The sequence below is a fragment of the Anas acuta genome, chromosome 7, assembly GCF_963932015.1.
Source record: "Anas acuta chromosome 7, bAnaAcu1.1, whole genome shotgun sequence".
In the NCBI taxonomy this organism is placed as follows: Eukaryota; Metazoa; Chordata; class Aves; order Anseriformes; family Anatidae; genus Anas; species Anas acuta.
The window spans coordinates 27,626,271-27,649,288 of NC_088985.1; the positions used below are offsets into that span (position 1 = coordinate 27,626,271).

At 48.9% G+C, this 23,018-nt stretch overlaps 1 protein-coding gene across 3 annotated transcripts in view; it reads left to right on the top strand.

Moving 5' to 3' along the window:
• Positions 1-10,028: 10,028 nt before the first annotated feature.
• ADD3 (adducin 3) overlaps positions 10,029-23,018 on the top strand; it is a 97,752-nt gene continuing 84,762 nt past the window's right edge. The window contains exon 1 of one of the 3 annotated variants that reach the window (XM_068688495.1): positions 10,029-10,164. The gene's annotated coding sequence lies outside the window, so the exon portion shown is untranslated. The remainder of the gene's footprint in view (positions 10,165-23,018) is intronic. The other 2 variants (XM_068688493.1, XM_068688498.1) reach the window with 2 other exon arrangements.

Sequence of the window (23,018 nt, forward strand, 5' to 3'; positions counted from 1 at the left end):
ACCTGGTTCAGGCAATTGTGAAGGGAATAAAACATTGCCCAAGAGGATGGTTTTGTTGTTTATTATTACGATTATTATCTTATTTTAAGACTGACTGTTGTATGAAGGAACACAAGAATCCTAAAACCAGGCATTAGCATTTTTTTGAATAAGAAAGCAAAAGGAAACTATTTTTAGTCCCAGTCTAATTTCTCTGCTGGTGATTCTGCACATGATGTTTACTTCTCAGCATATCCAGGAGATGGTTTCACAGCCCCCTGGAATAACCTTCCTTTTTTCTGAAGAGATGCACAAACAGAAGCCTGGCTCGTAAAAAGGCAAAACCATATGGGCAGGACCCTGAACTCGATCTGCAGGATCCCAGCCCGTTTCCAAGACCTGGCTCTCCTGACCACAGGTCCCATCTGCCCTTGATGCCTGTGACAGTAGGAGCCTCCTGGAAGCTTTCTGGACCTGCTTCACCACCCTGAGTGTGCTGTGTGATGTCTCCTCCAGGACAGATGGGATGTGTAGGGGAAATTCAGCCCCCCCGAAGAAACCAGGGCTGAATCGTGCTGCAGCTAAGTGCACCTCAGCAGATGCTCCACGCCATGGGGCACAGCCAAAGGGCATCCCCTCGGTTTGCTTCTGCCCGCTGCCCTGGCCCTGGCTGTGCCTCTATTTCATTGCTCAGGAGCTAGCCCCAGGAAGCAGGGACGCAGTGGGGAGCCAGGGCAGCGCCATCAAGATAGCTACTGGTAACAGAAGAGACGGAGCTATTTCCAGAATGATTAATACTATTAGCACATGCTGAAGCTTAAGGCTTAACATAAGCTTTAAAGGAATGGATTTTGATGTAAAAAGTGAATAAATGAGACAACTGTCAGAACAATGAGTGGCGAACCAAATAAAGATCCTTAGCGTAGGAGATAAAAATCCCTCCCTGCTGCCTTCTTTTCTCTGCAGCTGCTGGTAAAAGTCTTGCTGTTCTTCAGGCTGGAGAGGGAGCCTGGCAATGATGCGTGGCACTGAGACACCCAGACTAGCATGCAGCAAGGCAGCTCCCATGATTAAGAAGCCACATGGCATTTTAGCACGGGCACAGCCATTGCAAGGCACCGGGAGCCAAGGGCTGCTCAGTCCAGCCCCAGCCACGCTGCTGGAGCCTGCTGGGGGCATCTCTGGGCTGCCCTTCCCTGGGCACACCTTGGATGCTTGCAAGACTACCAGTCGGAGGGCTGGCTCATCCTCTGGCTGAATAAAAATCATGTCTCCGAGGGCCATCTTGACTGGATCATCTTCTCCTAATCCCCACCGCGGTGTTCTCAATGACATAATTGAAAACCTGCGGCTCATCTTTTGAGAGCCAGGTTTAACCTTCCATAGGCAACTCCCAGGAGGACAGAGGTTTGCATAATCTGCCACATAGCAGGGATCAGGTTTAGCATTATTCTGTTTTGCTTCTCTTGACACTCTCGTCTCACTGTAGAGCAGGCAAACAAAATCTAGTAATAGTTGTACAACATCCTCTTCCCTGATTCCTTTTTTATTTTAACTCCAGTCATGCAGGCTGTTTGTTTTGCTAAGAATATCGCGTTGCATGGGCGGCTTTTATTTCCCTTTCAAAAATATGTTCCTCTCCTCTTACATGAGACATTTGGAAAATAGCCGCCTCTAATGGATCCTCCAAAACCTGGTGGGTTTTGTTCCATTGGATGTGTCCGAGAGGAGGTCACACACTCAGTGTTTCTGTGGAGAGGCTCATTCAGCCTTGACCAAGCCCCGTGATCCTCCTTCCCGTCTCGCCTTATGGCCTCTGAGGAATGCTGCATTGGCTGCGAGGGAATTACGAGGTCTTGGCAAGACACGCTAATATCCTCGCAAAGACTTGTCGGGGACCAAGACTTCAGCCTCCAACTATTTCCTCTGATAAAGCCGAGCATTCACAGTAGTTCATCAGGCTCGATTCAACAGTTTGACTTTGTTTGAGAGAAATGCAAGGTCCGCACGGAGCAGAGAGGCTCTGTGAGCACAGCTGGCTGGTGCTGCCGGCCTGGCAGCAGGCTCTGCGACAGAAATCCAGCATCGGGTCCTACTGGAGGCATCGGTAGCTCAGGACACTTCAGTCTGGGCTTGGGAAAATGAGGACCCAGGTGGAAGGCAGGCTGCGAGTTATGAAAACACCTGCTGCATTAGGATTCAAAAGACAAATGAAGTCTTTCGGTACATCTGAAAGCTTGGACTCTCACATGTGGGGATGCAAATTTGATGGAAACGTTTCCTCCTGAAGACCTGCCAGTGTTTGTACACAAAGTTTGTAGCAGAGACAGAAATGCAATCCAACTTCATTGCATCTGTCCTTTGCTTGTCACACTCGGTGTTATCTTTCCACTAGCGTTAGGAATTACACTGATAATCCTTGAAAGTACGAGAGCGAGCATTGTAATGCAGCTAGATCTAGGCAGCCAGTTGCACAGCATGGAAAGTATTTTTGCTATCTTGTTTTGAACCACAGATAACAGCATCACCAGTGAAGGGACCGCATTGTTTGCTCGTGGGATAGGGATGGATGTCCCCAGCCCGTGGCTGTCCCAGCGCTACTCCCGCGGCACGGAGGCGAGGTCTGAGCAGCACGTTGCATGGAGAGGAACAGCTTTCCGATGGCGTCAGAGCTCTGGTGCCAGTGACAGAAGGTGGATCACGAAAGAGATCCAGCGTGTGAGAGGAAACGGCATTTGAACAAGCAGTTTGTAAGACCAGCAGAGCAGATGAAGCTGCCGGGAGCTCCCCTTGCAGTGACCCTGTGGGTAGGGCTGTCAGACTGCTGAAGGACAGGGCACCTGCAGCAGAGCCTTTTCTCTCCTCTCCACTTCAGCCTCCTGGTCCTCCTCTCTCCATACAGACCCCATGCAAAGCCGGAGCTGTCCCCTCCAACCTGCCAGTGCCACCGAGCTGGGCTCCGGAGCGTGGCGTGGAGCAGCTGCTGCCAGCCCTAGCCCTAGCTGCCGGAGGGCTCCAGGCAGGTGAGGGCATCATCAGATGCTCAAAAACTTCCAGCTGACTCAAGGCTTCTTCTCCTGGTGCCGTACCAGCCTCTGAACACCTCTGTGGTGTAAAATGAGGTGAAACAGATGGTTTCTTGTGTGCACCCTCAAGAGCTTTGGAAAGTCCCCAGCTTGTAGAAAACGGAGCAGAGCTGCCAGCTCTGGAGCTGGTTTCCCACCCAAACATCAGGCAGGATGCTGGATCTGTAGCTGCAGATAGTTTGACAGAGTGCCAGCTCCTGCACAGCCATCCTCATCTGCTTTAATGTCAGCTGAATATTTATGTACCATTTCCCCGTCCAGCACATCCAAGCCTATCCTGCAGGCTAAAGTCCCCCCAGCCTCCCAAGGAGCAGTAGCACAAATTGCAGTCTTGTACGGTGCCATTTGGTGTCACCCAATTCATCTCTTTTACACAAGGACTCAAACCAAGATGCCAGGTCAGCAGGTACACGAGGACCTGCCCTGTGCCAGTGCAGCACCTCTTGGGCTGTGCACGTCTTTAGCGAGGCACGTGTTTGAATAACTTGTTACAGCCACGCTGAAAGCGGAGGAAAAGAGTGATAGCAGGAAGACAGGGAGCCAGCTCTATCAGCCAGGCACAAGTGGATGTGTTTGAACCAGCTGATGGCTGATCCTGCGTGTACACACGGCAAAGCCACAGCACAGCTCGCTGCCCTGCTTGGCAAAAGGCTGCTATCGCCTCCTGGGAAACGAGCAGTCCTGATCAAACCCTCATGCAGAAAATAATCAGACAAAACTAATGCATGCATTTGTGTGTGTATATATCCAGCTCACAGGGATTTAAGAGATGTGTTGCGTACGTGATGTGGGTCCTGCTGAGAGTGTCGGGGCTGCTGGGGAAGCTGCAGCTCCAGCGCAAGGATGAGAATTTTCTGGTGAACCTCAGCATGGCAGGCAGACTAATCTCAGAGGTCGTTAAAGACTTCTGAAGCCTGCTAATTATACATTAGCCAAATCTTATTACAAATAAGTAATAAGTATAGGCACGTTTGTTGTTTTTACTAATGACATTAATGTCTTTTCTGATGATTTGCAGAACTCCAGGGGACCAGATACTCAATTTACACTGATGTATCTCCCACTCTGGGGAACTCTGTTGATGTTTGCTGTCTTTTTGCCATCGATCTTGAGACAATCCGAGGTCTGTTTTCTGCACAGTGGGTCGAGCTTCCTCTTCTGCCGTACAACAGTTACACAGATTTAGTGCTTTTCCTATATAATGGATCTGGGCGCAATTTTCCAGTCTGTAAGTCACCGTACGCAGTCTCACATATTACTATTGTTAGAGATTTGTGCTTTTCCTCCCCCGCAGCTTCCTTATCTCCCGTAGGGAAATGGCTGTGACCATTTATCTTTCCCCTGCAGAATCCCAGAGAGTTCAGGCACCCCGGTCAAAGCCCTGACGTTGCACTTCTCGCTGCGCCAGCAGCAGGGAAAGAGCCAGGCGTGGAGCTGGTTAAAACACTTTCTGCAGATTGATCCGGCTTTGCCGGGCACAGACAAGCACGGGTTTTTCCCTCGCATCCATCCACGTCTCTCAGGGACTGATGTGCTGTGAGTTTCCACCGGCTGTTTGCACAGACCCGACCGTGGGTCCACGCCGCCCCGCTCCGCTTCCTGTCTGGGAACAAACTGGGACAGTCAGCAGAAACAGCCTCACGTCCTCGCAGACGAAACCACGGAACACAGTTTGTCCCGCCAGGGAAATCAGTGCTCTAAGTGCATGAGTAATCCACTGACTTCATAGGAATATCTCCGGGTGGGTTTTTTAAGCGTGCTCTCGGCGGTGCCAGGATGCTCGGGGTGCGTGCTGCTGACCCGTGCTGCCCTTTGGGGTTTTGGGCATCCCGGTGGCACATCCCACGAGCACATCTGGCCCCTGCTGTGCTGGGGGGTGAGCTCCTGCAACCTGGCTTTCCATCACTGACAGGCAGCCGTTCCTAGCGTTAGCATCCCTGGGAACACGCTCAGAAAGTACAGATGAGGTCATTCCCCAGAGTCTGCTTAGGTATTTGGGGCCCTTGACATAGAGAGGAGCTAGAATCTTACTCTCGCTGAATGGTTTTTAAAGGGAAACTGAAGCTCTTTTTATAGTGCACTCGGAGTTTGGTAATCTTGCAGCGGTAAATGATTAACAATTTGTTTATCCTAATCACTAGATGTTGTACTAGGATATGTTCTTCACTCTTATTTGCTTCAAAAGGGGCATTGGGAGTAACAGTTGCCCATGCAGAATCAAAATGAAACATTATTCATGAATTAATGTTGTTTATGCACATTAACAAATCTGAGGCTGATTTCATCTCTGTCCTTTCAAGTGGTCCCTCAGGCACGCTAAGCAGCGGCTTGCCCCAAAGGCCCTGAGTTTGACTTTATGCTCTAAACTCCCAAAACTTCAGCCCAGGAGATGACAGCACACTCTTCCCTGTGGGTCCGTGGTGAGAACAAGAAGCACGGTGCCAAAAGAGCCATCACTGCTGAGGGCAGGGAGGGCTCCAGCCTTGTCCTGCACCTGGAGGTAACAAAGAAGTAGGAGCTTGGCCCGGAGTCCAGCACAGGGCTGGAAATCTCCTGAAACTCACCCTCCAGCCCATCACCTTGTGCCCTGACACGTCCCCATGCTTTCCCCCAGCAGCCAGGCTGCAGCTCTGCCCCCAGCACACCCCCTGGGAGGGGGCGGCTGGCTTGGGGACACAGCCGATGTGCCGGCAAGGAGCTGCTGGCTCCTCACGCAACCAGCAGAAGCCTTCTGCCCAAGTGTGAGTGGTGCCGAGGCGACAAACCTGGCTTTCTTGCTGCAGAAGGATGTGCTGTGCTCCACAGGCATCATCAGAATCACAGATTAGAGAAAGTCTTTTGAAAACCGTGCTCTGAGCGTGATTTTTTTTTTTCTTCCAAAAATAACTCGTATTTTGCTCATATTAAAAGAGCAGGATGTTCTTTCCTGTCCTGCAGGGATAAGGAGGAAATGAGAACTATGTTTTTTTTTAATATGATATGAGCTACCATTCTTCTGGACTAGTGCTGTGAATCTTGATTTTTTTTTTCCCCAGACATTAGCATTTTATTCCCCACGGACCTCATTTCGCTTCCATTCATGCTGATTATCCCTCAGCGAAGCTCTCTTTGATTTCAAAGGGATCCTTCCATATTTACACCTCTCGCATCCCAAGGCGGTGTGGATTGAAGGGAGACAACCCACTGAACTCAGTGACTGCCGAAAGCCTCCGATCCCTTCTCACACGACACAAAGTCGGTCGAGAAACACGAGTGGGGGCAGAGAGCATCCTTTCCTGTCCTCTGTGTTTGAAGGAAAGAGACTGTGGTTTGGAGGAAATGTGAACGTAATGAACTGGACATTTGTGTCCCATTGTGCTGAGGTTTGACAGGAAACACTTGGGGCTTGATTCAGGAAAAAGTACATAGTATTCCTTTATTATACTCTCATAACCCCAGCTATCCTGCAGCACTGGCCTGCCTGCCTGCCTTTAATGTATATATTCTCACAGCTCTCTCCAGAAGACCAGAAGGAAATCTGGCCGCTGGGGAGCGGGGGAGGCATGGGAAGAAGCTGCAGGGCCATTTCCAGCGAGCAGCTCTCCTCAATGACAGCGCAAGGCCGGCAGCTCTCTCCCTTTCCAACCAAAGGGACCCCAGAGCAACCACCCCTGCTGCCTTGGAGGTCTGCTGGGGGATGAGGGATGCTTCTGCGGGCAGGGGGGCTGCAAAATGCCCCGAGTTTCATAAAAGCAAAATCAAAGCCCTGAATTACGCCATGGGAAGCAGGAGGGCGAGATGGCGATGCTCTTGCTGTGAAAGCCTCCTCGAGAAAGCAGCTGTGAATGCCAAACTTTGTGTAATTTCTGAGCAGCCTCCCCCAGGGCCGTGAGAGTGCTCCCCACCCATCGGCTCTCACCGTAACCTATGGATAGGTAGCCGAGGCAGGTCTCCTGGGCACCTTGGCTTGGGGCTCACCCTGCAGCAATGGGTAGAAGGCTCCAGCCCTCAGCATTCAGCACCTTTGATCCTCATTTTGGCCGATTGAAGGTGGTCCCTGGAGCAAGGAGTGACAGTCCCTTGTCCATGGCGAACGTGCAGTGCCATCAGGGGCTGGCGCTTCACCGCACGGCTCTCCAGGCTGCAAAGAGTGCAGGAGAAACCTCAAAACCCCACACAACCCAGGAGTGAGAGACTGAGGACATAGCGCCCTTGATTGGAAAAGGAGGCACCCAGGAAACCTTGTGGTGTATATATATATATTATTTTTTTTTAACTAGAGCTCAAGTAATTTGACTTGCATGTCCCCTGAGCTGCTTCCTAAACCACAGCTGCATGAGGAATTATCTAGCTCTTAGCTGAAGTAACTCCCTAAAAAATAAAAATAAAAAAAAAATGTAGGCCATTAAAGTGCTAATAAAAAATGTTGATGAATCTCTGAGCAGTGCTCTGATTATCTCTCTGTGGGGAACGAAGAACTCATTAACATGAGCTTCGTGCCACTCCCTCCTCCTTTCTTGGAGTTTGGCATAAAGCAAGGAAACAAATGTTTGTGGTTTGGCCAAGATTCTAACGAGTAGCTCAGCTCGGTCCCCTGATTAGACACATGGCTTTATGGAGGGTGAAAAGGCTGCAGGACCGTGTAAGTGGCAAAGTGCGTCTGCTGGATCGGGCCCCCAGGAAGGAGACACGTTATCTGTTGTATGTAGTTCTGTGGTGTTTTTTTGTTTGTTTGTCTGTTTGTTTAGGAAAGTATTTAGCTGGATGCAGGAAATGTGCAGAGAGAGGGCTTCACTGGCACTGCAAACAGGGACAAGGGCACGAAGCCCAGAGAGAGGAGCACAGCCCTAATTCCTTCTGAGGACCCACTCTCCAAAAACACAATGTCACATTAGCTTTCTGTGGGCTTGGGCTCACTCGTTAAAGTGCATTTTTTAATCCAGAGCTCCAGTCTGACCCCAGTGGATCTGTCCTGGCTGCTATCTGCCCTCGCTGCACTACCTGTTGCCTATCTGCAGGCTGATGGGCACCTTGGCAGCAGCACCCAGGCACCCCAGGAGTCTTGGCATCGAGACCTGTCCAACGGGACTGGGCTGAGCTCAGCAGCACCCAGTAGCCACTCCGAAGGAACAAAACCTCCAGAACTGATGGGAAAAGTCTCTCCTGTGCAGGAATGTTTCTTCTTGGTCCTGCTTGTAATCCGTTCATGGTCTGAATCGTGAGAATTTGTCATCTCCGTCAGCTTTTCAGGACTAGAGTAATGGGAAAACTTAGCCACATGCCCAGGAGAAGAGAACTTGCCCTGCAATAAACACACAAGGCATCTTTACATGTCTGAAAGCATTCTGCTGGGGCAAGCGGTGCCTCTGAAATTCAGATTTCCAGGTGTGTGATCAATGTCACGCAGCCCCTCAGCACTCAAATCAGCCTCCCCAGACATCATGTGTGCTGAGCAGACAGAGCCTCTTGTCATGGCTTTAATAAACTTTATCTCCAAAGCAGCGAGGTTTTTCCATTCCTGATACCCTCCTGGGGAAGGCTGAGCCTGATCGCTCTGAGGGTTGACAACTCCCCTCTGATTTCCAGCCGAAATTGGTCAGTGGCTGGAGGGAGTTCCCGATCCTCACCGCGGCACCACCCTCACTTCCAAAACCGCAACTGCATCGTGGCATTCCTTGGATTTTCAGATTGAAAGCTTACCAAAACATGATACAGCTGTATTATTATTTTTCTTCCTGCAAGGCAAAAACGAGCGTTGCAGCGAATAACCACGCACGAGGAAGCCGATTGCCTCAGCACACTCCACATGCAGGTAGGGGTGTGTGTGTGTGAACGCACCCGCTCCTCCCGTGCCCAAGGTAAGCTTTAATTCCCCACGGCCGCCAGATGGTTAGAGGTCCTGCACTAAATAACAGGTGCTGCTCCACCTCATCCCATTATTACTGGCCGGCACCTACGGGTTCCCAGAGCACTGGTCCTGCCAGCTGGGGCCATCTCAGCTGTAAGTAGAAATTTGCAAAGCTAAAACACGTCCTCCTTGCACACCCCAGGGCTGGGCAGCTCGGAGCCTCGAGCAGTTGTGTCTCTGAGGCCCTCTGTAGCTCCCGAGGGACCTGGGGCTCACGGTGACGTGGTGGCACAGCCAGTGGGGCTGGTGCCTCCCTGCTGGCTCCCACCAAAGGCCCTCGGCGCACGCAGCCCTCGCCCTGCCCTTGCTGCATCCCAATCCTGTCCCTGCCATCGCAGTCCCCAAGGAGCCCTTCCAAAGCCAGCAGGTTGCCGAATTACAAGGCTCTGTCCCCAAAACCACACAAAGCCGGTTGTGTGAGCGGCTTTACACCTGCAAGCACTGCTGTCGGGTCTCAAAGGGAACTTTTAAGCCCTCCAAGCGCGTTTTGCACAACTTTTGAATCTTAAAAACGATTCCAAATATAATTACAGGCTCTTAACATTATTATTATTATGGCATGGGATTTATTTTATTATTTTTTTTTGCAGGCATGCATGCATATCACCCAGGGCTTTATGCATGCACTGAGACGTGCTTCTGCGAATTCAAAGGGCTGGTCAGGGGTGGGCCAGCCAACCCCAAACCCCAAACCCCAAACCCCTGTAACGCCGCGCAGGGAGCAGCACAGGGGCGACTGCAGCCGCAGAGCCCAGCCGCGGGGCCGGCTATTGAAAAAAAAAAAAGAAAAAAAAAAGCGATTTGCATGTTGCGCACACACTGCAGCACAGCGGGGGGGGGGAACCAGGTCCCTCCCCTCCTCTCCGGGCGGGAACAACAATGGAGGGAGGCGGGCGGGGCCTCCTCTTCCTCCTCCTCTCCTTCCTCCTCCTCCTCCTCTTCTTCATCCTCCTCTTCCTCCTCCTCCTCCTCGCAGCCCCCCCCCCCCCCAGACTCAGCCTGGAGGCGGCCGCTGCCAGATAGTGCTCCACCGGGGGAAGGAGGAGGAGCCCAGGTGTCCCTTCCTGCCACATCGTGCACCGCCCCCCCCGGCCCTCCCCCATCCCGTCCCCTCCCCGGCCCTGCCCCCTGCCCCTCCCCGGCCGTGCCCGCGGCGGGGCGGAGAGGCGAGGAGGGAAGGGAAGGGATGGAGTGAGCAGCGGGGCCGCCGAGGTAACGCTGCCGTGCCCGTGATGGGGGTCGGGGAGGGGGGATTTGAGGGTAGGGGGGGTCCCAAAATGTCCCCTCCAGGCCCCGCCGAGGGCGCAGCGGGGCGGGCGGGATGCGCTGGGGATGCGCTGTGGGGCCGGGCTTGGGGTTGGGGGGGGGCAGGACCCAAACGGGGGGGCTCCAGGGTTTGTGTGTAGGGTATGGGGGTGTGTATGGGGTATGGGGGTGTGTGTAGGGTGTGTGTGTGTTGGGGGGGTGCAGTTGGCGCCGTGCGCGTGCAAGCAGCGCGTGCAGCCCGGCGGGGCCGCGCGGCGGCGCACAAAGGCTGCGGGGCGGCTGCTGCTGCGCGCCCGGGGGCACGGCGAGGACCCCCACCTTGCACCCCTTTTTCACCCCCTTTGCACCCCCTTTTTGCACCCCCGCACCCTGGTGCCGGACCCACCGCACCCCCACCCGCCTGGCCGGAGCGCAGCGGTGAGTGCGCGGCGTTTCGCTGCCTTGCTCTCCCCCAAATCCCCCCGGCGGGTGGCCGCCCCCATCCCTTTTTCCCCTTTATTTTCCCTCTCCTGGGGGGTCTCTGCACGCTTGGGAGCCCCCGGGGGTGCTGCGGTGCTGCCTCCTTGGCTGCTGGCTCCGGTGCGGCTGTGGAAAGGACGGGGCGCGGAGCAGCGCGCCTGGGTTTGGAGACGCTGACCCCAAAAAGCCGGGGGGCTGATTGCAATTAGGGCCGGCCGTTAGCACGGGGCCCGGCCGCATGGGGCTGAGAAAACCGCTGAGAATCTGCGTGCTCCGTGAGAGCCGGGCTTTGGAAATGCTCACACACGTCCAGCTCCACCTTTGCTGCTTGTAGTGGTGCGGGCAGCCCGGGAGCTCAATTTCAATGCGTTCCCATCGTGGATTTGCTGGGCTGCCAGTGGCACAACCCCCAGTGCCACCAGTACCTGCCCTGACACCACCAGTACCTGTCCCCCTTATCCCCTTTCTCCTCTGCTTTCTCCCCGAGGAGCAGCCTCTTTTGGGAAGAGTTTGGTGTTTTGGCTCTGTCGCGTGTTGCTCTGTGTGTGTGGTGGTCACGACAAATTTCAATGTTTGTGTCTTGAACTTTGGTAACAAGGTTGCAATGGGATCTCCTTTGGGGAGTTTGGAGACTGAGTCCTCTTCTCGCGTTAAAACCACCTTGAATTTTTAAATGAGTTTTTATTATATAAACCAACATTTATCCCAGACTCAAGGGTGGTCTGGCAGCTAGGCAGTGTCTGCATTACCAAAGGACACGGTTTCAGTGGGGAAGCCTTGCAGTGGTGTAGGGAAATGAGCGAGGAACTGACTTGAAAAACAGCCAGCACCACCGCTGCTAGCGGAGGTAGTGGCTTGTGGTTTGGTCTTCTGAGCATCCTTATCTTGCCGTTGAGCCCGCACCAGTGGCTTGCCCTTCGTCCAGGGGTATGGGGCTATCTCGAGGGTGGTGATGTGCTTGTGAGCAGAGGGAAAAAGGAGCAGGATTGAGCCTCATCTGGGCAGCACTCCTAGAAGGAGCTAAGTTTTCAAACAGAATCAGTGGCAATGAATGAGCAAAAAAAATAATCAGCCAAGGGTTCTAAAAGAATCAAGGTATGAAATTGCCAAATTACTTATTGTGCTGGATAAGCTGTTGCTTAAATTGGCTTTGGGACCAGAGGAGTGAAGCTGCTAAATGTGACCTCAGCCGCTGGGCTTCGGTGTGACCACGGGGACTTCAGGTTTCCTCCTGCTCCAGGCGCAGGTGGCTGGTGCCGCGCTGCCACCAGCGGTGGTGGCTTTGGAGGGACAAGGCTTACTTTGTGCCTGGGGTTGCCGGGACATTTTGCACCAGCGAGCTCTCAGTGGAGGTGTTCTGCACACCCAGGCATTGCGGTGGCGTGGCCAAAAACCCCAGGTGAGTCCTTGCAGCCTGCTGCGGCGCTGCCCAGGGCTTGGCGAGGAGAGCAGGTGTGGGTCTGGGAATGCGGCCGGCTCCTGGGCTGGTGCCAAAAGGGCTGGCAGGTGCTGCTTTGAGAAAGGAGAGCACGAGCTCCTTAATTTGTTTGCCCACTCGTTAATAGCGGATACTGGTTTTAGCTTTACGAGTCTTCACGTCCTCAGCTTTAGAACATTTCTGTTTTTTCAGGACAAATTATAACTTGTGCTTAGTTTTCAGTGGGAGAACATGAAGCCTAAAGCAGGGGCTCTTGAGGGACCGAGTGCTCGGTGGTTGGGGTTCGCGCATAGCAGTGATGACCGAGCACGTCCTTACTCCTTGACCATTAGATGGAGTCTTGGTTAAATCCCTCATTATCCTTGACTCTTACCTGAGGATCGGCACAGTTGGTGTTTTTATTAAAGGAAACAAAGATTTGGGGGTGATGCCGTGGTGCATCCTGCAGGGCAGGGTGCAGGCGGCGCGTTCCCCACCCGCTGCAGTGCTCCTGGAGCAGTGGGGCAGGAGCAGGGCTGCACGCTGCAGTGCCTCTGCCTGCCCTGTGCAGCTGGGAAGGGCTGGGGTGCCAACTGGAATGGGTCCCCTGGCCCTGCTGGGCTTGTCCCTGCCCGGTCTGGTGCTGGAGATGTTGGTGATCACTGGGGTGCATCGTGAAAATTCCTGCTGCTGGTTAAACCTGCAGCAAACCTCCCTAACAGCCTGCTCTGCGGCTGGCGGCACTGCAATTACAGCTCTTAAAAGAAATAATGATTTAGGGAAAGAACCCGAGTGTGACCTTGAGCTGGTGCATAAAGTAGGCCTAGCTAGCTTTTTTAAACAGGAGGGAAATAAAATTATTTTTAAAACGTCCTGTAACTGTAGTGGCCATAGCAACCTCTGGCTGTTAGTTCTCCCGTAGATCAATTCTGCGATTTCTCAGTGCTGGTGTTTCAGAAACCGAGTAGGTCATTGTTTTGGTATCGACCCAGAAGAATGCAATCTATAGGATTTAATAGCATTGCTTCCTGTTACATCACAGGCTTTTCCTCAAGCTATGTTTTGAAATGCTGGTGGCTGCGTTAGGAGAAGAGGCGGTGGTGTGGCATCTTATGGTTCCTGGGGGGCAGTGTCTTTTATGTAGTGTTTTTTGGTGCAAGAAGATGAATGAAAGCTACTTGACCCTTAGGGAGCAAGCCATAACTTATTTGTTGTGTTAGTGTTAAATTATATGGTGAACAGGGTTAGTTCCTACATTAACTTTGAAACAAGTGGCACGTGGGGAAGCACTTCTTGTTCTTTTCCCAGAGCGAGGTAACAACTCATTGTAGTCACAAGTGAGAATTGGAGGTGTTTCTTCTAAATTCATCCTGGCACGTACGTGGTGGTTTTGTGGATAGCTCTTGATCTGGATTGTTAGTTAAGACAAACCAATTTTTAACTGCATTAATAAATTTGGTCAGATATGGAAGTGTCTTCAATTATAGCTTGCTTTCAGTCCAGGCTACAGTGGAGGGTTTTTTTTCCTTCCATCATCGGTAAAATGGAAAATATTTTTCACTAAAAAGTTGAGGTTTTCTTAGGATTCCTTGAAAAGTTTCTGAAAGAAGGCTCCTTCTGATGATTCTTGTTTTTCTTATAGCTGGCATCTTCACGGTTTAGCTGATGTGACATAGGCAATTATTTAGCCAGGACTCTGGGAGCATATAAGATTCATTATTATATTTAAAGTCATTCAAAGGGTAATAATGTAAACTCTTCTTAACAAGGATGCAATCAGCTGGTACAAAGTGCTAATTAAGGAAACAGTATAATAGCCCCATTCACTGTTCCAGTCTCTTAAACTGCTCTGGTCTTGGCTGGGAAGAAACTCTTTCCTTGCCTTGTGTTGTTTAATGTGTTAAAATCCTGGTGACTTCAAAGCAGCAGGGAGCTGTGGGGTGAGCTGGCAGCTTGGGATGGGGTTCAGTGAATGTGCTAACTGCTGGGTCTGTTTGGCATTTGCTTGACCCGATGGCTAACAGCTGGGAAAATCCCTGTGCCCCCACACAGCCAACACCTCCTGAGTTACTTCTCCAACTGAAGGATGTGGTGATCTTGAGTACCATGGAGTTAAATTGCTGTCTTGTCGAAGGTTTTATTGCTTCTCTTACTGTCGCTGTGCTGCCTTGAATGAGTCTTCAGCGTGGTGCTGGCACTGCAACCAGGTGCTGGACTCTGTTGGCCCAAGTGAGAAGATTTTGTTAAATCACTATGAGAACTTGTGCTTGCTGTCTTCATGTATACCCACAATAGTTTGTCTTAAGATTTTTGTTGTTGCATATATTTAACTGTATTATCACCGAATCATGGGGTGGTTTAGGTTGTGAGGGACCTCGGGAAGTCATCTGCTCAAGCAAGGCTACCCAGGTTGCCCAGGAAGACGTTACCGTTTTTATTCTTGCAGAAAATAAGCATTGCTGTGCACATCATCTGTACCTGTTGCACTGCATGTGATGTTCTTCAGAGGCCAGTTGGATCTGCATCTTCTTGTGTTTGCAGATGCACAGCCGATGTCAGATCTGGCAGCAAGGTGTGTGCCACCCAGCAAAGCCCTCCTGTGCATGTCCTCATGGATGCAAAATAGAAAGCCTTCCTTATTGCCTAGTTTGCTTTATTGTGTTAACGTAGAAAAAACAAGAAAGGTGAAATGTATCTTAAACGTTTTGTTTCTGTCCCTCCAAGCATAGGCTGGCTTTGGGTGAAGAAAGGCTTTCGTAACAGTTCTGGAGGTCTTGTCTGAAGCCTGTGGCATCCGTTTGGTACTGACCTTGTCTGTGCGACTCAAATCATTTTAGATCAGTGGAAATTTCAAGTTGCTGTGTTCAGAGATGGCTGGTATGAAAGCACATTATTTCATATAACCCAGCATCCCAGCACTTCCTCAGCAACCCTCATGAAGGTAGGTGTGTGCTGGGGGGCTTTTGTCCATTCCAGGTCTCCCTCACCAGCACACCCTGAGCAAAGGATGACCTCAGGAGACAGAGTTCAGGTCTTTGGGCAAAGTTTGTTGGCCAGTCTGGTCTTTTCCAAAACACAGGTTGGGTGAAGACGTTGCAGGCTGCTTTTCAGAGCACACAGTGACATCTCAGCACTTCCGACTGTGCCCAGCTCAAGAATCAGCAGTGATGTCTCACCCCCATTTCAGTCTTTATAGATGTATGTACAAAAAGCTCTGTACTTAGAAAGAACATCAGTAAGGCCACAGAGTCAAGTATTTGAAAGCGAAGTAGTGCTTTCCAAAGAAAATATCCTGGATTTAAACGTGAAAATTAAACTATAGCATTGGAAAGCATACTTATGAGCCCTTGTGTCAGGAAGAGTTGAAGTGTTTTGGCTCAGATGCTTCAGATCTAGCAGACACTTAGCAGAGGCAACCTTAAGCCTAAAATATGAAAAAATAGACAAAACTGAAAACAAGCTTTGGAGGTGGAGAGAGTGAATGATACCAGACAGCATGTCTAGCTCTGTCGAGAGCCAAGCATGGTGACACACAGGTGGTGGCATGGCAAAGTACCTGTGTATTTTCCTGACACGAATACACAGCTGTTTGCAGGAGTGCTTGTGGATTGCACAGTCATTTTTCCAGGCTCCTGGACGATGCTAAAACGTGATCTAAGCCAGTTAGTTATTCTGGCGTGCCTTTAATACACCAATCTTTGCTACACAGCAGACAACCTACTGTATTCGCTGTGCATCCTAAAACCCCAAAACCAGATTAAAAAAGTTAATTGTTAGAACATTCAAACTTTGAGATTTCGTGATGTGTAGTACTCTGTGGAGGGAAAGATCATGTATCCTCTTATGGTTGTTTTCAGTTGTATTATCTGCAATTTTTATGGTGGTTGTGAAAGTGAGGGTGCGAGAAGCTGGTTTCTATATCAAATTAACAGCTGGCACTCCCATGTTAACTGAGTTCAACATTAGCCCCTGTGATATAATATAACTGCCATAATAAATGAATACCTAGTGAAATATTTCTGTTATCGTGATTAAAATGTGGCAGTGCCCGCAAGCCTATCATCATGTTTCAGATCTTGATTGCATATGAAGTATTGTACTAAATGCCAAGTTGAGGAGTCTTAAGTCTTTGTAATGTTCGCAGTTAATCTGTGGAATTTTTGGCTTCGAATGGCAGCTTGCTTTAAATGCATGCTTGTCTAAAAGTATATGCAAAGGCAAGACTCTTCTAGAGATTCAAAACAATTAAGTTTTTTTTTTTTCTGGCCCAGCTGTCAGGCTAGAAGGCAGAAAGCAGAGATGTTCATGATCTTCAACTCATTTAGTAAATGGGAGCTGTTGTCTCCTAGGGCAAACTGTATATTTTCATGCCAAAGGCTGTGTGTTTTACTTATTCCTTAAATTCTCAATGTTATGAAAGAGTATATATACATGCATTGTTTTTTTTCCCCCCGTTCCCTTCAATGTACATACTACCAAATACAAATTAGGTTTCTTGTTGGCGTGCCGATTGTTACAAGTTGAGTGTTCAGAGCTATTTGTCTTTGACGCATAGCTGACTTGGCATGCAAAGGACACGTGCGTGTTCTGTGTTAAATGGCTTAAGGACTGGAGGGACACAGCTGGAGCGCTTGGCAGACACCTCTCGTGTGCATGATTTGGAACAGAGTGCTCCGTCTCCTAAGACGAAGTGTCCAAAGTAGATCTTTCAGTAAAATTTTCATAAATATTTTCATTGCAAAGACTTAATCCTGAGCAGCTGAGGGAGAAAAAGGAAGTTGTGAGACGTGCCTTAATAATGGGCAGCGCAATGATTTCTAAAGCAAAATAAGCCTGTAACCAGCAAAGCCCGTTTTGTAGAGTTGGCTTGTTCGTTATCAAGATAATCAAAATCACGGGTCTTGTACCAGTATTGAGGAAAGAAAAAAAAAAAAAAAAAGAAAAATAGAAGAAACATGCAGAGGATTTTGCAAATACTTTGAAACTTGTGGGATTTAAAAATCCATAATTAAAAAAAATACACACACAAAAAACAGTCCTAGTGGTCTGGCAGTCAGGTTCTCCCCCTCCTTTTCTCCTCTATTTCAAACGTTGTTTAAATAATTTTGCAGTGTGCTAAGAGATTGAATACATCTGTAAAGCACTAACGTGAGTGAGTCTGTGCTCAAAACCAGGTTAATTTATAAAGAAAAAGAAAAGTTTGTGCCTTGAAATGGGTCCAGGGAGCTTCCTGATTAAAACATGTGAACTCAAGACAATTCTGTTTAACTACATAAAACGTTTAAGCTGTAAAACACCAGGAGGTGGTACTTAGAGGTACCTGGATAATTCGCCCCGAGGCGGCAGAGGGGCAGCGTGGGTTCCCTCTTCGCATCAGATGCTTTCCTGTGCGCCAAGCTCTGGGGGGAAACTGAAACACTGCTTCCTCTTCAGATGCGGGTTTGGATGTATGTTGTGCTTCCAGTGTGTTTGTTTGCTCAAGCTTAGATGTTTTTAAACAGCAGTGCCTGTGATTTTACATGCCCTGAGATGACAGCTCAATAAGGGCTAGACCAGAAGGACTGCTTGGTTCTTCTCAACCACTGCTTTGTTCCAAATGGCAATTTTTGCTGTCAGATCAGCAGAAAATGTTTGTTCTTGTTGTTCCTAACGTGAGGCTGTCACCGTGTGTCAGTGCTTCTAATCAAATCTAATGACTTAATTTACTGCCAGGTGGCAACATTTTTCCTTCAAAATATCTTAAACCTGAAGGTTTGCGACCGCCTGGGTCAAGGCGCTGTCCCCTGTGATGGACCCGGTGTGGCCACCGGCGGGCGTGTGGTGCTGCCAGAGAAGTGTCCTCCAGCAAGGGCAGTTAGCCTTCCAGTCATACCCTTTGTGAAATCCTTGCTGAGCTGCAAAGATTGCCAAATCTTCCCTCAGTTGGCAAGCACCTAGGATGCAACTTGAGCCAAGGGAAGGGAGAGCTCAGTGCTTGGAGGTGCAAATGCCTGGTCAGGGCTGCTCCGGCTCCCTAGGCGAAGCCAGCAGCAGCCCAAAATCACCCGGCCATCCCAGGGCCAGCTCAACAAGGCGGACCACAGCACAGTGGTGTGATTGTCCCCATACTTGGGTTTGATACTATCTCTGATGGAAAAATTCACCATGTTTCCTTGCTGAAAAGGGTTCCAATAGTCTCCTTTGGGTTAAAAAAATAAATAAATAAAATGCATCGCCTCCTTTCCTCTTAATGTTCGCTAATACTTTGCATAAGACTCTCTACTGTCTGCGAAACATTGACTAAAATGAATTAGCTAAAGGTGGGAGTTGGAGTCACGGAGTCATATTTATAACCTGGGCTAGCCTTTAACAAGAAAAAAATAGCTTGAGGTATGCCATGTAACAGGAGAGTCTGGCTGCTATCAAACATGCTGCAAATGTATAGTAACGGGTATTGTGTGTAGGAAATTTATCTTTGTAGTAGAAACCCGATGTTGCTGCTGTTCCCAGGGGGCGAGTTGAGTGAGGTTATTACCGCGGCAGAGCTAACAGAGCTCTGCTTATAGCATGCATGCAGACCAGACGGTTCTTCGCAGAAGGGTGACCTTTGCTGTATTTTGGTTTCAGATTTCACAGGGACCTATTTCAAAGTTTTTAGCTTCAGTCCACACCCTGCTGGTGGTTAGCTATAAAACTCTCTTTGAAGAAAGTTTAAAAAAAAAAAAAAAAAAATCTGCCTTTTATTACCTTAATAAAGTTAGATAGAGGTCATTTGTTTACTCCTTTTTGTAATAATGCACTGCTGCCGCTGTTATTTGTCAATATAACTGATAGTTCAAAGATGGAATTAAAGCTGCAGAATTACCAGCTATAGTGTGTAAAAGTGTAGCGCAAGTAATTCTATTTTATGGCTCTTCAGTTTATTAGTTAACTTGAAGAATGTGTGCTGGCATATATTTGTGCTGGGGAAACCATTCTGGTTCACATGGCATAATGTAATGTCCTCCCTCCAAGGTTATTTCACCTTCTTTCTAAACTTTTTTTTGGTTCTTCTCTCTTGCTTTCCAAAACCAATTTAAAGAAATACAAGAAAGCCACATACAGTTGGATCCTGTCCCAAACGCTTTTGTTACAAGTGCTGGTGCTCACTAAACTTAAGTAGCCCAATGTGAAAACGCAGCAGAACACCTCCTCTCCTTTCACTTTCTGCATTAATTCTTTTTAATAAGTTGAATTGGCTCCAGGAGGAGCCGCACGAGCACTGGAGCAGGTGCAAGGTCTCAATGGTGGGAACGTGCCAAGGACAGGGGAACCTGTCTGTACTGAGCTTGGGGCTCCGGTCCTAAAATCCTACAAAGGGGGCAATGCTGGCTTGTTGAGTCCATTCAAATACATTTGTGGACATTGTCTGCAAGCTAAGCCTTTTGCAAGACTTGTTTTAAGGCAAGTCAGAATGAGGAGGCAGTTTCTCTCGGCTTTGAGATATGAGCTGGCAGCTCCAGGTCATTAGGTTCCCCCTGCTCTGCCAATACTCCCAAAATCTGTGGGGAAAAGGTCTTGTTTGAGGGGAGGATCTTTGGGGTGAAGGCAATGTTTTGGAGAAACTACATAGACTTCAGAATTATTTTAATTAAAACCTCCTTGTCCATTGTTTATTTTGGCAGTTCTTAAGAGGCTCAGAAATGTGTCAAACCTTCCAAGTTTTGAAAAGCCACTCCTGTTATCTGATAGTTTGGAGAGTTTCCTGTCCTAGATGCTGGATTTGAAGAATGAAAGTGTCATGTGGGGAGGGGGAGGAAAAAAAAATGGGGATAACCAGGCTGAAAGTGGGACTTGCTGATGTAACTGGTGCACAGAATGCAGAGGAGGAGTGAAAAAGCTGATGAAGCTTTAGGAATAAGCACTGAAGCGTGCCTACGTATTTTATCCTTAGACCATAATATGCAGTCGTGTCTGGTAGTTATGTATCTGTGCATTTGGTTCACCGAACTCTTACTGACTGCAGGAGCTGGAGGTATGGAGCGTGTGTGCAGGCAGGACAGTGGAAGGTGTCTCTGCGATTTGGGTTTTTCTCATTTTGCATTAAGGCCTTGAATTCAGCTTACTACTGGAGTAAAATAACCAACTGGCTCCCCTCGTCTGCGAGCGTTAGTGTGTACTGACATAGAGCTGGAGTGCTGCTGGGGTGTCAGACACATGGGACACGGGATGCTGGCAGCCAGGCAGACCAAGCACATTACAGCAGCGAGTGGCATTGTGCCACAATGTCCTATAGCAGCAGCTGCCTCAGGGCAGTTTGCACACACAGAGCTGTGGCCTGGCACAGCTGCACACTGGATGCAGCCACTCCTGGGCTCAAGCATCGTACAGCCATGTCCCAGCTCCTGGCTGCTGGTGGGTGGGTGATGGTCCCAGGCTTGGGGTGAGGCATTGGGGTTGCTTTCTGTTGCACCATTCCATTGTTTTCAGTCTGCAGCGTTCCTGTACAGAGCAAAGCATCATAATTAATTTTTCTCATGTAAAATAAAAAGGGTTTCGCTATTGAGCAGTGTGTAACATTGCTATTTTTTAGCTCTGTTTCATGGTTACGTACAAGAAACTGAGGCAAAATATTGCCATGGTAAAACTTCATTGCATCAGGTAAAGCAGGATGTCTGTTCTCATATGTTAGTGTTCTGCAACATAGAGACCAAAGTGATTGTTTTGGTGAGAAAGAATGGGGCTGTGCTTGGTTCTGGCAATGAACTTATGCATACGGCTGCAATACAACTTTATATGTGAAGAAGTGACAATTGCATTGAGGAAAATGTGTACAAATAGGTTGGCTTAGCATAGCTCAGCCTGCCTCCCAGAGTGTCCTGTAATTAAAACCTGTGGTCTCTTTACATCGTTTGAACAGTGTTACCCGACTTCTCCTTCCATCCAGGTTTTCATCGGTTAAATGATGTGTAAGAAAACCTAGTGTTGCTACTAACAAACTTGGCACAGAAATTGTTTTAACAATTTTAGTGCTGACTTTCCAACAGCAGAAAGCTGTTTGCTGTTGGAGTTGACTGAAATGGTTCCAGTTATTCTCTGCAGGTGGTGAATGATACGCGCTCACAGCATGCATAGCTGTCCTGTAGTTAGCACTTCGTGTCCTTTATCCTGGTGTGTTCCTCACTTTTCCTTTTGCTTTTATTTTTTCTGTGTTTATTTTCGCTGTTTGTTCCCCCACCCTCAACTGCAATGAAGCATTATCTCCAGAAGTTTTTGTGCTTTTTTTTTTTGTTTGTTTGGTGTGATGTGCCAGCTTCAGCGTAGATACTTAAGGAGTCTTATCAAAGTAATACTGGCTCAGTCAGAGTAAAGATGCTTTAGCTAAATAGACTATGGCTGTGTTTAAAAATAACAGCCCTGGCTGTGTCAGCGTGTCGGACGACCTGGTTTCGGCGTTAGATGAATCAAAAGAGGGAGGCTGAATGCTCCCGAATTTTCGATGTGATTAGCCAAAAGGCTTAGAGGGAGCTGGTTATGCTGGGCCTTTTAAGTGCGTGAAGGCTGCGTGTGGTGCCTCTTGCTCTCGTTGGGCTGGGTGCAGGCATTGTCCTCCCCCAGGTTTGGGTTCTCAGCCCTTCTTCTCAGGGCTGCCCTGTCAGCCATAGCTCCTGTGTAAGTCTCATGCCCTGGGGTGCCAGTTGTGTCCCCCAGCACTGCCCTGCCACATCCCTCCCTGCTCTGTTTTGGGGGGCTTGCTGAAGGCTGGCCTCTCACTGCCCCTTGTAAAGGGGCTCAGGTAGTGAGAGAGCTGACGTGCAGGAGGGAAAAAAAAAAACTTCTTTGAAAATACCATGTGCATCTGTTTGTTTCATTTCTTGTTCCGTGTGGGTCTTCTATGCTTTTTTTTTTTGTTGTTGTTTCTTGGCAAGGAGAATAGCATTACATTCTTGTACCCAGAGGAAGGGTATTAAGCTAACTCGTAAAAAAGATGATTTATTATCAAATGTAGTTTTTCATTTTGTCCATTGGAAATTCAAAAAAACAACAAAAAACCCTCTAACCATACCCAGATTACTGGCTTCATTCATGCAGTCTTTGTATCAAATTTGGATACTGTCTTTGTTAAATTATGGCTCCTTAGGGTTTTCTGCTACAGAGGCTTCTTCAGTCGGGAAATGAGGGTATAATAAAGAGGATCCAAGGACCGGACATAATGATTCTATATAATTGAAACAAACAATGCCGGGTTTGGCTGATGCTGGTTTTTCCATCAATTTTTTTATTGGCGCTTGCTCATTTTGCTTTAAGCAGAGTTTAAAACTGAAGCAGCTTGAGTGTCTGAAGTAGTTGAAAGCCCAATAGCAGGCAATTCGGGCAATACTGTTAATCACTGTGTCCTATCTTTATGCACTTCCCCTGAATTCTGGCTTATTCAGGAAGTCTCTTTGATTAGGGCAGTAAATTCAGCAGGAGACATCCAGAGTCACTGGAGGGTGTAACTGAAGCCAGCCTGATAGGTCTGGTTGTGCCCAAGGTACTCGCAGCCTTGTGCCAAGCACTGGGCTCGTGCCTGGCAAGGAGTGGTGAGTACCCGGTGCTCCTCGCCACTCTCTGGTGTGCCTCAGCTGGCTGCTGCTGTTGGCTTTCACTCCTGCTTCTGTCATAAGGTGATCTTAATTGTAAGGGTAGAATCATCGCAGCATACTTCAGGATGCAAAAACAGCTTTGCTAAGCCTTCAGCAAATGACTGTGCCTCTTGGGTGAAGCAAGAAGCCAGAGCACACTGCTGGCTCGCTCTCATTCTGATGCTGAACCACTGCAGAAGAGGAATGATGCCGAGTCCCTCGTCTCATCTCTGCTGTGCCAGAACACTTGATCTTTCAGGCCAAGGAGCGTGCGGGGCTGTGGTTTTGCAGATACTGTTCAGAGAGAGAGGAGGGAAAAAAATTGCAGTCTTGGCATTAAC